The 16,209-nt window shown below is 34.0% G+C and overlaps 1 long non-coding RNA gene across 7 annotated transcripts in view; it reads left to right on the top strand.

Moving 5' to 3' along the window:
- LOC146761107 (uncharacterized) overlaps positions 1–15,926 on the top strand; it is a 38,030-nt gene extending 22,104 nt beyond the window's left edge. For 3 of the 7 annotated variants that reach the window (XR_014945405.1, XR_014945407.1, XR_014945402.1), the window contains 2 exons: positions 1,492–1,596; positions 15,017–15,926. This is a non-coding gene — a long non-coding RNA (uncharacterized LOC146761107). Of the gene's footprint in view, positions 1–1,491; positions 1,597–10,044; positions 10,118–15,016 lie in introns of all 7 variants that reach the window. The other 4 variants (XR_014945406.1, XR_014945404.1, XR_014945408.1 and 1 more) reach the window with 2 other exon arrangements.
- The last annotated feature ends 283 nt before the right edge of the window (positions 15,927–16,209 follow it).

Below are 16,209 nucleotides of genomic sequence, written 5' to 3'. Positions count from 1 at the left end.
TGAAACTACAAGGAAAGTTTTTTTTCTTGGTGTACAGTTTTCTACAGGTTTTATCTCAGGATTCAGAAACTTAAGTTTAATTCCTTCCCTTGATTCAGAAAAGTTTAGTCTACCATCCTCTTTTGCTTGGATGCTGCAATAAAGACTAGAAAACTGAGGTGTATATATAGTTTAGTTATTACATGGGCAAAGTGTAAGGGATGTTTTAATGCCAACCATTTTAATTATATGGGCCTCGACCCTGCTTTAACACTGCCAAAGCTCTTTGTTCCTTTGGGAGGAACTAGATATTATTGTACTGCCTGCCTTAGTTTTCCTTACACCTTCAGTAGAGTCTGATACCTCAAAGTATTTATGAGAAAGAACATATCAAAATCTACATTCAGCAGAAAAAATTCTTAGCACATGGCTATCTTGCTGAGGTGTCCTCTGTGGGGGCCCTTGCTTTTACCTCCTGTAAATGTGTTCAGCAGAAGAAATCACATTTGAACACCATCCGGGCTAGTTATACAGAAAAAGGTTTTCTTTACCCAAAATAAAGGTATCAGGATTTGTTGCCTAAACTGTTGTACACTGGAGAAAACAGCCAAGAAAAGAAAATCTTACTGTAGTTTCTTTTCTTTTGTCTTAAAATGCTGTCAAGTTTCCTTACCTGAAGAGCCACTTTTTATTTTAACATTTAATAACATGATTTAAAATGTGCATATGTTGAACATTATTTGATAGCAAAAATGACATTCCCAAAGTCAGTGCAATGAAGTATAAAGGATAAGGCTCAGTAGGGGTTTGTATCTGTCTTGTATGAGGCAGATAAATATACTTTTCTTGCAAGCGTTCTCATTCTTTCCACTCTTCAAGCTCTTCAGCTACAAAAGCTGCAGTCTGATTTAATAGCTTTTCTTGCAACTGAAAATAAGTGTTTTAAGTCTTTAATATGTGTCTCAGAACTGCTATTTTGTTTCTGTCATTTAGTCCTGTCAAGTTCTTCACATCTTGACAGCAAGACCAAACAATCTTTTGCTTTCCAACTTTCCCTTTCACACAGGAGGAAAGGAATAGTATTCTGTGCACCAACAGAAAAAATACTTCAAATCCATAACTGTTCAGAAATGCAGACAAAAAATTAGCAGGGAAAATGCTTCCCTGATTGCAAATTAGTACGTATTAGGAAAAATTGCCAATAACATTTGCTAAACTTGTTGACAGGTACTGCGTCTCTCTTTCTTAATTTCTCAGAAGAGTTTGTTTTTTATCATATGAATATAGAATTTTTTATTTCACCTGAATTAATATTCACACAAATACAAGTACTGACTTGTAGTAAGTTGGGGTTTTTGGGGGGGGTTATTTATCATATAAAACAGAGTATAACACTCCATATGAAAAGTTCTTATTATGGAGCATAAGTATGTTTAGAGCTCAAAACTGAATTTTTTGAAAGTCACTATTTATTTGACTCTTTTAAATTGTCTTTCTTTTCTTTTCTTTTAGATAAATTCTCGTTGTGGACAATAGAAGATGTAGAACTGCTGTTCTACAGAATCAGGGACTAAAGAAGTAGCAGACATAGAAACCAGAATGAATTGAATTACAGAAGTATGTACACATGTATTTATAGTTAATTATTTTGCCTAAGAACAGTCAATGGGATTTCAGACACCAAATTTCAGTGACTGAAAAGATTTCTAATTATGGGAGGAAAAAAAAAAAAAAAAAAAAAAAAAAAAGTTGATATCCTTGCATGTAGCAAAATGTTTCAACCTAAAGTACCATAAACTAGCAAATGTTTTAAACTGAGTAGATACTTTCTTTGTGAATGGTGAACAAGGAATAAATATAGTTAGGGCATCCTAATATTTTAGATCATTATTAAAAGATGCAACAGTACATGAACCATATAAAAACAAAATTGAAAAGTTAATTAGATTCAGAAGGACTAATCTTTTTCAAATGATTATTTTTAGAATGAAAATGGAATTTATAACTTTGTACATCACTGCAATTAATGCTTTAATGACACCTATTGCAAATAATATGGCACTAGTACACAGAATTAAGTGCATTCATGTACAGCTTGTCTACATCACAGGATCAGGTTCAAACAGTAGTAAAGGTTTGAGTGATTCATGTTTTCAGGAGCATGAATTCTGATAACTGTATTATCTTATGCATGCTGGGTTGTTTTGTTTGTTTGTGTTTGGTATTTATTCTTGTTTTTCATTTATTTATTTATTTATTTATTTTAGTTTGCCTTTTTCAATTGTTGTGGACTTGATCTGAGCATTTAGTTATTCTTAGTGAGTCATAGTGGAACTCAGTCTGGTCAGATGACAGTATTCTTTAACCACAGAATATTGTGGTCACTACTTGCCAGAAAGCTTTGTCTGGAAATGTACTACTTTATTAGAATCTTACTTTTTCGCCTTTCTGAAAGCAAAATTCTGAATTTCAGGTTATGGATAGACTTGATTCAGGGAATTGTAAGGTCAGAAAAGCAGAAAATATACTTTTTAATATATTATTTAGTAAACTGTAGTTATAATTTAGGCTTGATTTTAGTTTTGATTCAGCTGACTCTTGCAAATTTATAGAGTGCAGCTATGTAAGATTATTGTTATCATCATTCTAAATGCTGAAAAATTTGTATTGACAAGATAAATTTGACATTAAGTAAAAATTAAGAGTGAGATGGGATAGAATGCCATAGCATTAGCATAGTCATAGCATTAATGAGATTGATAAAGAAATATTTTTTTCTAGGCTCAAAAATGCCTGGGGCCTAAAATTTTTTTCTACAAATTAAGAAGAGATATTCTTCTCATCATACTTTCTGCATTTTCCCTTCCATACTAGTCTTATCAAAGTGAGATAAACATCACATCTCACATGAGACACTGCTCCTAGTAATTCATTGAGTAGAACTACTCTCTGAATATTACTAAGTTGTTGGTGGTGCCTTACCTTTTTTACTGCCACCTACATTAAATCAAAATTCTACTGCAATAATAATAAAATGCAACTTCTCTCATGCAGATGTGACCAAGACCTTTGTGGTAGGCTCTTCCTGAAGAAGAATACACTTCTTATTCATTTGATCCTTTTTTTTTTTTTTTTTCTTTTTTTGTTCTTTAGATCAGGCTCAAAAATATTACAGTGGCATTTTGCTGTCATATTTGGATTAGTCCTTGTATTCCTAGAAAGAAGTGATCACTGTTACCATCTAGCTTGAACTCACAGAAAACATATGTCAGGAGACATTCCTGAAATCCAGTCTGAACTAATGTATAACTTTCTGAAAAACAAAAAACATACCCTGTCTTGTGTTATAGATGCATAAAAATTTGAAACTCCTCTTTAAATTTTTCAAAGATAAAATATTCTCTATTTGCTAGAGGAGGTATGAATGAAAATGCCTTAATTTAAGTCAGATTACTTTTGAGCCCACTGACCTTGCTATAATTTGTTACACTAAGATCCTTGACTCTGTTTTCTATCTTGGTATTCCCAATCTGTAGAAAGAAAAAAAATATACACTACCTTGTTTTCCTCTGATCAGAAATAAGGACTGTGTTTCTTGTGTTGTTCTCTAAAGGCATATTTAATTAGGCAAAATTCACAATCCTTTGATCATTTTCATTCTTCTTCTTTGAATTCCAAAATTATTTCTGTACCATTCTTAAATGCGAAAATCTGAACTGAACACCAAGATCCTGCAATAAATATCAATGCAAAGTACATACCATCTGCTATAAGATATTATCATCTGAATTAATGCAATAATTAATTTATCAGCATATCAAAGTAAAAAATCATGAATAGCTGATTAATCACTAAGTTTTTTCTAAAGTCACTGCTTTCAAAAATACAGTATCCACCCTTCAATTAGGATCTTTTTGTTCTCATGCACAAGGCTTCACATGTGTCTTTTGGAAAATCTCATATCCCCACAAAGTTCTTTATTCTATATCAGTGGCCATCTGTTTCCTTATTTTATGCTTTCTCTTTTTTGCAATGTGCAGGCAATCAATAGTGATTTCTCATTATAATATTGTACTATTTTGTTTCTTGAGACTACTTTTTTCAAGGAAGTTTTGAATAATTAATACTCAAGACCTAAGATTTAATCTCAGTGCCATCCTAAATGTGCACAAATTAATATGCACTCCATTTTTTAGCTAATCACAGATTCACAAAATTATGCAGAATCACAGAATCATGCAGAATCACACAGAATTATGGACCTGTAGTGATTGAAAGGGGCCACTGGAGTTCATGTGGACCAACCACCCTCCAAAACAAACACTCTAGGCAGCTTGTTCCAGTGCCCTCAAGTAAATTTTTCCCCATATTTGTATGAAACTTCTTGGGTTCCATCTGGTGCCCATTACCCCTAATCCTGTTGAATGGCTCCACTGTAAAAAGCTTGGTCCCATCCACTTAACTCTGACCCATTACATAAGCACTGATTTTCTCTGTCTTCTCTAAGGCTGAACAGTTCCAAGTCTCTCCACCTTTCTTCATAAGGGAGTGTCTCACTCCAGTTAATTGAGGCAAGATGATTTATGATATAGCGCACTTGATGTGATTAAGAATTGGAGTCAAATACTTGCCCAACCAGTTTATTATAAAAATCTTGGTTAGTTACTCTTGGAAATGTTGGAGGGAGAGACAAATGCAATGCCATGAAGTTCCATGAGTCCAGCAGGCAGCTGGGTTGTGGGGTCCAGATTCAATTGCCTTGACAATTGCAATGAAGCTTCTTTGGGCAGGAGAAAACTGTACACCATGAATAAAGGGGAAAAAGTACACAAATGTTTTTACAAAGTCTTTATATAAACTGCCTGATTCTTCTTGGTCATGTGGTAATGATACATCTAGCATGGGTAAGGCAGTCCAGTGCAGACCTATCGGTAACAGAGAAGATAAGGTCCCCACAGAAGGCTGAGCTGCCCCATTTCTGGTGGAATGCAACAGGTGTTGAGACATTCCACTTAACTTCATTCTTCCTGACACTCATGTCTTTGGAACTCACAGCAATGTTTGAGACAAAAGGAGTTTTTGTATGGCTCCTAAGAGGGAGATGATTCAGAACTCTTAACATCTTTGTAGTCTCCTGCTTGACTCTTTCTGGAAGTTTCCTGCTTGGCCTGCTGTCTACACACTTTTAATGCAGCTTAGGATTGCGCTAGCATCTTGGCCACAAGGGTACACCATTGATACATGGTTAACCTGTTGGCCACTGGGGTTAACTAGATCCTTCTTTGTAGAGTTCCCTTTCAGCACGTCATACTCTCACCTGCAAAATTAATTATATTAAATTAAAATATCATATGATATGAAGCAGTACAAAATTCAAAGTGCACTAAAACATTATTATCTTTATCAATCAAACCTGTAGTTCAAGTTTTTTTTTGTGTTAAGTTTTCCATAAACCCACGCCAGCTTGCTTTGATACTCTAGCTTCAAACCTATTTTCACCAATCTGTTACATTGTTTAAAATTGATATCAGACAAACACAATCTGAGACAATACTCATTTCCAACATAGCTCTAGAAAGAAGAAATTTCTAAGTACTATGAAGTGCCCAGGATCTGAGATGGGAAAATTTTCTACATAACACACTCTTCCACATTTGTGAAATGAATAGAAGAAGAATATATGCAAAAAGTTCTTCCAGTAAGCCAAACAAAGTGAGATATTCCAAACTGCATACTTAATGATGAGAAGATGAAATAATGAACAATACATTCTTAATTAAATGAATAATGTTCATAATCTACAGAGAATATAGCTGATAATCAAGTATTTTTAGTGCAATCACACATTAGCTTTAGTCCCATTCTCTAGTATTTTAAGATTAAAAGAAACTCTATTGATCTATGTGAATCCTCTTTTATCTTGGATCGACTTCATGACAAAATGTGCTAGTTAAAATTCTCAAATTTTCAAGTTTCTAGATTTTGTCTTTTTAATGTTATCTTTTAAATCACTGAAACATTTATTTCTCCCTAAATTGGCTTGATTTTAAGGTTCTGCAAATTTAATTTTAGATTGATTCTGTCATATTTAAAACCTAGTAAAATAACTCAGATCTGCCAATTTAAAAATGTTTCTGATTGAGTTATTTTTGAAGCTTTTATTTATTTTTTTAATGTTGTCTGCATTTTGTTGTGACAGTGAATGTGAACACATGCACCTGATGACTCTAAATAATTTGTAATAAACTCGTTCCCCAACAGTTCCATGTACAGCTGTACACAGTAAAAACTGTACACAGTACAAGTGTACATTGTAACAACAAATTGTATTCATTATTCTTTATAGTGATTTGTGTAAATGAAAACACAGAAAAGCAGGCATGTTTCTTTCTGAAAGGGCTATTGATACAAATAAAATACAGCATGACATGAAGCAAAAGATGGTTTCAGCATCAGTGAATGAAGCAACAGTGGTTTCAACCCTGCAATAGGACACAATACATCTTCCTTGAAAAAATATAGAACTTTCTTTTCAGAACCACAAGTCAGTAGATGGCATCTGGCTTTAAGAACCCTACTCAATCAGGGCCACACAGAACAGGTTGCGCAGGATTGTGTCCAGACATCTTTTTAAGATATGCAAGGAGAAGACTACATAACATCTCTATGTGATCATGTACTATATACCTTAAAACTTCATTTATGGGAAAATCAAGAAAGTGCAGAAGTGCATGTGTTAACTAAGCAAATTATACTTTTAAGTCAGTCATTTGCTTTTAAACTTGTTCAATGTCTTTCTCTTCCTCACCTAAGTTCCATATAAATTAAGAAAGAGGCTGTCTTTTGACATCAGAAAACCAGAACATCAAAGACAGCTATTTCAAAGTATTACTATATTCCCCCTGCATACTCTTTTTTCTTTATGAGGAGAAGACTAACAAATGTTTTATTCTTTATCATGGTTATGCTTTCAGAGTATCACCTTCAGTAATCTAGTGTAATCTACATTTTCCATCACATGATGATCTGGATGCCAAATCAGTGTCTATTCCAGACTGAATGTCAGAGAGTGTAGAAGTGTGCTATTCATTGTATGGCAGTACTATGGTATGGTTTAAAGGAATAGGTGGAACAGTTTGAGAGCATAAAATGAAAGCTATGAGTTATCACCATTCTAGTGGGAACAACTACTATTTTTGTGTAAAGAAAGTATCTGTAGTATCCACTTCATCACTGATTTTATCTTATGGCTTTTAAGATCCCAGCCATTACTGAGAAATTTCTCTGTTTGGTATTGTGTCTCGCTCCAATTTACAGGAGGGAGGCAAGGTTCTTTTGTGTATATACCCGGCGTGAGATTAAGAAGCAACGGTTCAAATGTTGGTCCAACCAGTTTATTAAAGTCCTAGCAGTTTTTAGGGAGACGGGGAAGGGAAGGTAGGCGATAGGGAAAGTAGGAAATATAAGCAAGGAGTCTTTGCAGAGAGCAAAAGAGATAGTCACCACTGTGGGTCCAGCGAGGTACACAGTAGGTCCATTGATCTCAGGAACTCGTCTGATCACCACAGAGGATGGGAGACAGCCAGGGAGCTTCGCAGCAAGCCGGTCCCGGGGTTCTTCCGATGAGGTTTTCCCCTCAGGGAATTCTCCGTCAAAGGTGTCTCTGGGAGTATGTCTCCAAAGTCCCCAGTTTAGCGAGGGCCTTTTATCCCCCATTTCGGTGGGGGTTCTTCTTCTTTGAAGTTTGACTCAGCATTTTCGGGAACGTATCTCGAGCAAACACTGAACTTCCAAACAAGCAGGTAAACACACTTTGTAATAGGGTTTAAAACCAGCTTTTGTGACATTCCTGGCCCACAGATAAGCCAGCAAGGAGGGGGGGGGCTCTGTTGCCAGACACAAGCATTATCGCCTTCTGCAGTGGTCAGCTCCTTCGAGCAGCACCCCTGAAGAAGACTGCTCATCATGCTTCTGCTTATCTTTGCAATCATAAGCAGAGGTACTGTGGCACAACAACACCCACCATTCACCCTCCTAGATAGTTAGCAGTCGCCAGTCAGAGTCTTATAATCAGAAAGGCCTCACGAAGCAAGCTTTGAGACAATAAAAGAAAAACAGTTCCGTCCTTTACAGGTATAAGCTACTAAGCCTAGCCCCAGTGAAGAGTTACCTTTCTTTCACTTAAATAGCTCAAGAGCTCAAGGAATAAGAATGCCTTTATGTCCTTTAAGAATTATGATGCTTTTAATGCATGCTGTTATAAAAATTCCTTCATCTTTTTTTTTTTAAATTTGTTTATACTATAACAAAAATGTTTGCACATTTAATTATATAAAACATAAACATTCTCTTTGAAGTAACTCATTTGTTTCAGCATACCCAACCTAACATACACACAAATCTCTGTAAAGTTCTTCTGCTAATCCTGCATTCTGTGGTTACATAAGGGGAGAAGAAGGCCATATTTCTTACGCTAATATTGGGACAATCCCCTAAGTGTTAAATCTTCATTTCTCCTCATATTGCTGGATCATCAAGGAGAAAGAATAATCTCACTATCTGCCTACTATAAAGTGTACCAAGCAGACAGACTGTGAATTATTAACACTAGATAATCCACTAATGTGGATTAACTCTAACTAAAATAAAGATTTTCTTATTTGCTGGCCTTTCAAGAAGATGAGCAAGTCTGTGTACAACCATCATGAATATAAAACCTGCAATTTTTAGGGCTTTATAGAGAAAATAATTACAGCAGTCACCTCTGTATGTTTGCTGTCATAAGGGAGGAGCTGCTATCCCAGACACAGTTTTGCTACCTCATTAATTAAAGGACAGTTCAAATGAGAACTGTTTTAACTTTCAGCTAATGAATAGAAACTGTATAGAAATTAAGCTGTCAGTCTGTAAGCTTTCTATTCTTTTAATGCGATAATGGAAATAAGAAAATTAACTAGAAAGTACAAAGTATACCTGACATTTTCTGCAGAACAAAAGCGCAAATAAAAAATAATAAGTTTTTTTTTCTTAAAAAAAAGCAGAAATCAAATATGTTTATACCCAAAACCACAATTCAAACTGAACAACGTTTTAAATAAAACAGAATTAAAACAAAGGTAGAGTTTAGAGTATAGCTATACAGCCCTTTTGCACTGTAAGTCTGGGTACAAGGGCTGCCCCAAAAGTAATATCTCATTTTACTACATTGAGCCATGATGTCAGAGGCCGATGTTGCTGATATGACAGTAAAAGCTCAACCTTCCCAACAATATTCCATTATGTTTTGTTGCTGTGTGATATTTGGGAGGGGCATTCTGACAAAACAGCGTCTGATAAGGAACTGTGAATGAAGAAAATGCTTCTTCATGAGTCAGCTCTCAAAGCAACATATCCTTTAAGAAAATACTTGTATTTTTCTGTTATCATATTGATCTCAGATTGCTATGTATTTTATACTCAGTTAATAAAGTCAGCACATTATAAAGTATTATGGTTGGACTAGATGATCTTCTAGGTCTTTTCCAACCTTGATAATTCTGTGATTCTGTGATAATATCTCATCGCGCTTCCACGAATTTAGGACAGAAACAAAATATATGCACTCATGCAATATGCATGGTTATTTTCCAATATCCAGTATCATAATATGATTTTAAAAATCAGTTATTAAAAATAATCCAGGTGTTAATATTTTTTATGCTTCCAAACAGACTGTGTTTGTCATTGAAAATGCTTCTTAATTTAAAAAATATTATTTTATGTGCATTAAAAATTTATTGCAATAATGCAACAGGAACTTTTCTGTTGTATTACTATTGAAATCTAAATGTATATAAGTGCCTTATATTTTTTCCTCCTATTTTTTACTTTTTTTACTTGGCCTTTTTGCCAGATGATTGTGGCATTAGCATTCATCTGTCATAATTAGAGACAATTGCAGAGATGTTAGGATAAAGAAGTTAACCCAAATTCCTAGAACGTATTCCACAAATATTTGATTTTTTTAAATACCATTTCTTCTCCAATACTTTTTTTTTTTTTTTTTTTTTTTTTTTTTTTTTTCAGAAAGACAGGATCCAAGAAGTTGCAACAAAAAGAAACTCTTCCTTTAGCAGAAATTTCAATAATTTTTTTACAGGTAAATGCGGGACTCATACTCTAAGTGATTTTATCTCTTATCCAACTTTAGCATGGTTTTCAAGAGTAAATAAAAAGGTTAACCACTACACTCTATTTAAAATCAATTGAATTAGATTTATTGATTTAAATAAATTTATTTAAATACACATACATTCTGTATACATATTAAAAATATGCGTAAATAGCTAGTCTTGTTGAAGGGAGCTGTTAGTACTGGTTGAGAGCTTGTTAAGAAGTGGTTACATAACAGAAGCTTAAAGCACAAGGAGTAATAATCTTGTCAGTCTGTGTGGGGAAGCCAAAGCAACACGAGTTTGATTCCCTTAGCAGAAGACTACACAAAAATTCTTAAAGAATTTTGCCGTGATGCTCCTTATGATGCATTTGGATGAGAAAAACTGTAAATTTTGCATCTGCCTGACATGGGGACTGGCATATAGATGTACCACCTACGGAGCAAGAAATGACTTAGAATACTGCTCATTCCTCCCTCATGGAGGTGTGCAATATCTTCCTCATGGAGGCGTACATTACTTTGTACTTTCTCTTGTAGAATGGCTAACATGTTTTATATGCCTGTCCAGATGTTTGAGCAAAAGAGAAGAAAAAGCCCATCTGCTTTCAAATCAGTTCCTAATTACCTACTTTTTGGTGTCAGTACAGATCTATGCAAATAAAGACAAGGCAGCCCTTCAGATCAACATGATTACTTTCACTTTCATAACTACTAAAGGCCGGAGTATAAATAACTTCTTTTCAAGAATAAATCTGGATTTATTTTAAAAAAGAAAATGTTGTCATTTCTCCCTCTGTTCTGTGTGTTAGTGTATTCTGACCATTTACAGCTAGGCTTACAAACAGCTGAAGTTCTCTTGTATTATATGACTTCACTTATGAGTGAAATTTTAATCATTTATTTAATGATTAATTTATAGGATCAAGAAATGTATAAGTAGACTTTCAAATTCTATCATTTGTAAATTCTCTTCAGAGAAAATATAGGTAACTACATATTAATTTCTAGAACACTATAAATAGGTTGTTTGAATCTGATGTAATGTAATATCCTCTGCTGAGCTTGTCAGTTATGTTAAGTTTCTGTCTCTAGACAAGTTACGTACATATACATATGCATATATATGCATACATACATAGCAGAATATTTGTAAGCTCTGGTTTCTGTTCCAGGAGTAACATTAAAGTTGTTCAGTAACCCTTGGTAAGTCATTTGACTCCCACGATTTCAATTTTTCTTCTTAAAATAGGAATAAAGCACTATTTTGGTTCTCAAAAGAGTAATCAAGAGCTGTGGGATTTTCTCACAAAGGGGGGTATATAGAAGCCAACACATTATCTGTGATTATGGAAGAAAATCTGTTACTGGAATACTGTCAGAAAGAAAACACAAAAGGGGTGCAGAAATGGAGAAGAATATGACATTTTAAAAATGAGCTAATACTTCCAGATATAGAATTTGTTACTCAGTTCACTGTAGCAAATTTCTGGTTTTACAGTGTTGTCTATACCAATCTACTAATGTCAGCTGAATACATTTGAACTAGATTCATGTAGAAGTCAATTTTATGTGGATTACAACACTTTTACACTGTAGTCAGAATTTTATTAACTAGGAATACTTTTACTTCTGTAAAAGTTTTCCTTTATTATTTTTTATAATGTGTAGTTTTGTTATGTTTTCTAACATGATGTGTGTAAGCATGTTTATTCTGTCTCCATAAAAATAATCTCTGGTGGTTTAAAACTGTCCTTAAAATCACTGACAGTATGTTTGTAGCAAGCAATTATATCCTCTTCCCTACCTTCCCAAACATGAGCCTTCCTGACTCTTCTCAAAGATGTCAAAGATTTTAATAAAGTTGTATCAATCAATTTATCATTAATTCAGGACAGAATTAAGTATTGCCTAATTCTCTGATCCACTGAAAAATGTGTGTACGAATTGGAACAGGAGCAAAAACTACTACTGGGGATAACTATTTTTAAGAGCATATATTTAGTGAAGAAAAAGATATTATTTAAATGGCTTTCCCCGTCACTTTGAAAAAGATATCATGGCATGTATGTATGTAAAAATATACAGTGACCCTTTAAATCAGGTGGCTGGCACCTGACACCTCCTTATTTAGGATGCTTATCAACTAAGGAAAATATTTTTAAGAAATAAACAGTACTGTAATATTTTTATTTTTATTTAATTTTAAATGAGCTCTTCTTGCTATTCTGTAAATATATTTATGTTCTGAAAATGACAAAAAATTTATTTCATTTTTGCAGACTGATATCTGAGATGATTGCTGCAGTTTAGTATGCTTGTAAAAGTTTATCTTCTCATATGCTAAAATGAATTATTTCTTGAATGAAAAGGTTATTTCTAAATGGAATATAGTTTGTTTAGCCTAACTATAATGCTACTACAAATGTGATGAATATGCTTTCAGTACTCAAACTGATTACTCAGTTTAGCAGAAAACTATAATTATAATAAGTCATAGAACAACTGTGCTCAACAAATACTTCCAATTTTCTTCTACTGTATAACAAAGGCCTTTAAAAGCTTACGTGAACACTTTCTTCAGATTTTCAGTGCTGATTAGTTCTGCTGTGAAATGTACCCATTTAGCTAATTCTATATATTCTAGACATATGGAACCGTGTCACTGATGGTAATGTTGTTCTTAGACTGAGTTTCCTTATGGTAACTAGAATGATAAACTAATATTTTTATTGATTTTATTATACAGCAGAATTTCAAAGAGTTAAAAATTACTCTTTTTATTAAAATAAAATAATTGGCCATATTTTCCCCAAGGGCTAAACTTCCTTCAGCTAAGCAACTGGAGGAAAACAGCCTTTCAGATCTCTTTGGAGTGGCTGAAAATCATCAGATTTTCAGAAATTCATCACAAGCCATTTCTGGATGGACTCTACAGAGCTTAGTTGTTGCAGTGAGATGTATTTTGATCATCTTTAGTTTAAAGTCAGTTATAGTCACAGTTTGGCCAGGTTTAGCCTAGTTCTGTGACAAGGGGATGAAGGGACCCACGGAACCATGCCCCAGGAAAAAAGTGTGGGGGAAAGGAAAAGGCAGGGAGTTGGGCCTAGATGAGTAGAGCAGCAGCAACAAGCTAAGGGGAAAAAAATTATTTTACTAAATGTAGTTGTGGAACTAGGCTGCCCAGGGACACTGTGGATGCCCCATCCCTGGAGGTGTTCAAGGCCAAGTTGGATGGGGCCCTGGGCAGCCTGATCTAGTGAACATGGAAGTTTGGTGGCCCTGCCAGGCAGAGGGGTTGGAGCTTCATGATCCTTGAGGTCCCTTCCAACCCGGGTCATTCTGTGATTCTGTGAGATAACACAATAGATTACAATATGATTGGAACTAAAGCTAATAAATAAAATAAGAGTTTCCAAAAGTGAAGTCCTTATTCTAAGGCTGTAAGCAAAATGTCTAGGGAACAGAGAGAGAAGAGCCAGCCTTGTGAATCCCAGATTTATGTTTCCCTATGAATGGAAAACGGAAAAATGAAGTCTTCCAGAAGTTGTAGTTCATTCTTCTCTTCTGAGACCAAGAGACCAGAAATGTGGACAATCCACAGAACTGCAGCATAAACTCTTAGTGCACTGCATGATGTTATGAAGAAAAAATACCAATGACAAACCACAAAACCGTGATAGTATAGGCAGTTTTTTTAAGGTTACTGACCTGCTTTTGCTGTAAAATAAATCAGTAAATCACTTGTTCTCTCCTGCTTTGTGTGGACAACCTTACCAACTAGCAATAAAAGAAGTGTGCTGATATTTTTACTACTTAGCACATATCAAAAAGGACTCTAGACCTAAAGACCATGGGGTCTATCCTAACTAGGTATAAAGAATAGCTGATGATAACTATAACTCCTTCTGGAGGTGAAGATGTTGTTTATTCCCTGATTTTTATCATTCTGTATGCTTTAAAGTTCGAATCTTGTGACCATTGGAAAAGAGTTTCCTACTTATTTTGCTCAATTCATCCCAAGAGGAATTCTGACCTTTTCTATATGTGTTCTCCAGTTAGCAGTCAAAATGGCAAATGCATGCAAACAAAAGAGAGCTGTACACAAAACAGAGAAAGAGCCAAATTCACAAAAACTTTTTCTTTTTTTTTTTTTTTTTTTTTTTTTTGCAATTACTGACTTGCCATTTTTCTCGATCTGATATGCTTCTGCAAACACATGGGGCTCTGCATCTAGCAGCATGTTTATACCTGGGCTGATCTTCTCCAGGGTAGCCCTGACTCTTTGTACTTCACAAGCTACCAGATATGGTGGTGCCTAGCAGAAATCTAAGATAAATTGCTCGTCTCATACATTGGAAATGTTTGTCACCTTTTCCTGCCTAAGAATAAATATATTTCTCTTTATTTTGGTTTAGCTTTTGTTGTTGCTGCTTTTGTCTTTCTTTCCTGACAAAGTTCTCTTCACAAGCCACTGCCTATTTAAGTTGCTTCTTATAACTAAACCTAAACACACTTTCTGTGGTAATGCTATTTTAACATATTATCTGTAGCTCTATTTGTATTGCTGTTGTTTTATAGTACTTTCATCTGCTTAGCACAGGCCAGGTATCAGCTCTGCAGCCACAACAGTGGCATCTGATTATACTCCCAGTGAGCTCAATGTTAAGTATCTTGACATCAGATTTTGTAGTACACTTTTGCACTGTATCTAATTCACTTCTAAGTCACAGAGATGAGTTTGAACTCCCTTGTGCAAGACAAAAAGATCACTGTTGAAAGTCAGAAAAACTGTATTTTCTTATCTCACTCAGATCAATCTGATCACTACTTGCTGCAACTGCTATTCACTTTTGTAACAGTTTCTCTCTTCATTTTGTTCAGCTCTTACACAGAAACATTTCTGATACAAGAACTGTGGGAAGCAAATAGACTCCATCAAACAGAATAGAGGAAGAGGAAAATAATGATAACAAGCAAGAGCTGGATTTAAATTTCAATTAAAAAAATAAAAATAAAAAGAAAAAACAATAACAACAACAACAACAAATATTTAACATACTCCAGACAAATTGCTTTTGGAAAAGAAAGAAAAAGAAAAGAAAAGAAAAGAAAAGAAAAGAAAAGAAAAGAAAAGAAAAGAAAAGAAAAGAAAAGAAAAGAAAAGAAAAGAAAAGAAAAGAAAAGAAAAGAAAAGAAAAGAAAAGAAAAGAAAAGAAAAGAAAAGAAAAGAAAAGAAAAGAAAAGAAAAGAAAAGAAAAGAAAAGAAAAGAAAAGAAAAGAAAAGAAAGAAAGAAAGAAAGAAAGAAAGAAAGAAAGAAAGAAAGAAAGAAAGAAAGAAAGAAAGAAAGAAAGAAAGAAAGAAAGAAAGAAAGAAAGAAAGAAAGAAAGAAAGAAAGAAAGAAAGAAAGAAAGAAAGAAAGAAAGAAAGAAAGAAAGAAAGAAAGAAAGAAAGAAAGAATGACCAATAGGATGAAATCTTTGCCATACCAGGTCAGATGTGTGAATATCACAAAATAATTTTTCATAACTCTTTTTGTAATATGCTTATGTCATTAAATCCCTATTTTTTCCATGTAAATTTAATTTTCAAGATTTCAGGTAATAAGTAGTTTCTAAAATTAGTTCTTGATAAATACAACAGGACATGTTCGGATCACTATAACAGATATTAAAAATAGCTATTTTCAAATATTTGCATAAAAATTTTAAAGTGCATTTAGCCCATAAGTGGATGATGATGTGTCATCATGGCTTAGGTATCCAAAAATAAATAAATAAATAAATAAATAAATAAATAAATAAATATTTAAAAAAAAGAAGAGAAATAAATATGGTCTCTTTTTTTCTCAACTTCATCATTTTTCTTAAAGATTTCTAGTTTTTTAAGAGATCATCATTAAAACTTTTTCTATTTTTTCTGAACTCTATCCTTCAGTCTTCAATCAGCTTCTTTTACTAACCTTTTTGTTTAATGCTGTAGCCTTTCAAGGAATTGTGGGTTTATTTTAGTAGAGTAATTGAATGTTGCTGCATTACCAAAGTGACTTCCTCCAGTGATCTGAAGTCTCCATGTC

This window comes from Coturnix japonica, chromosome 4, assembly GCF_054131305.1.
Source record: "Coturnix japonica strain WE chromosome 4, WE-NBRP24, whole genome shotgun sequence".
Taxonomy (NCBI): Eukaryota; Metazoa; Chordata; class Aves; order Galliformes; family Phasianidae; genus Coturnix; species Coturnix japonica.
The sequence above is the reverse complement of the archived record's forward strand: the minus strand, read 5'-3'. Positions and strand labels throughout refer to the sequence as shown.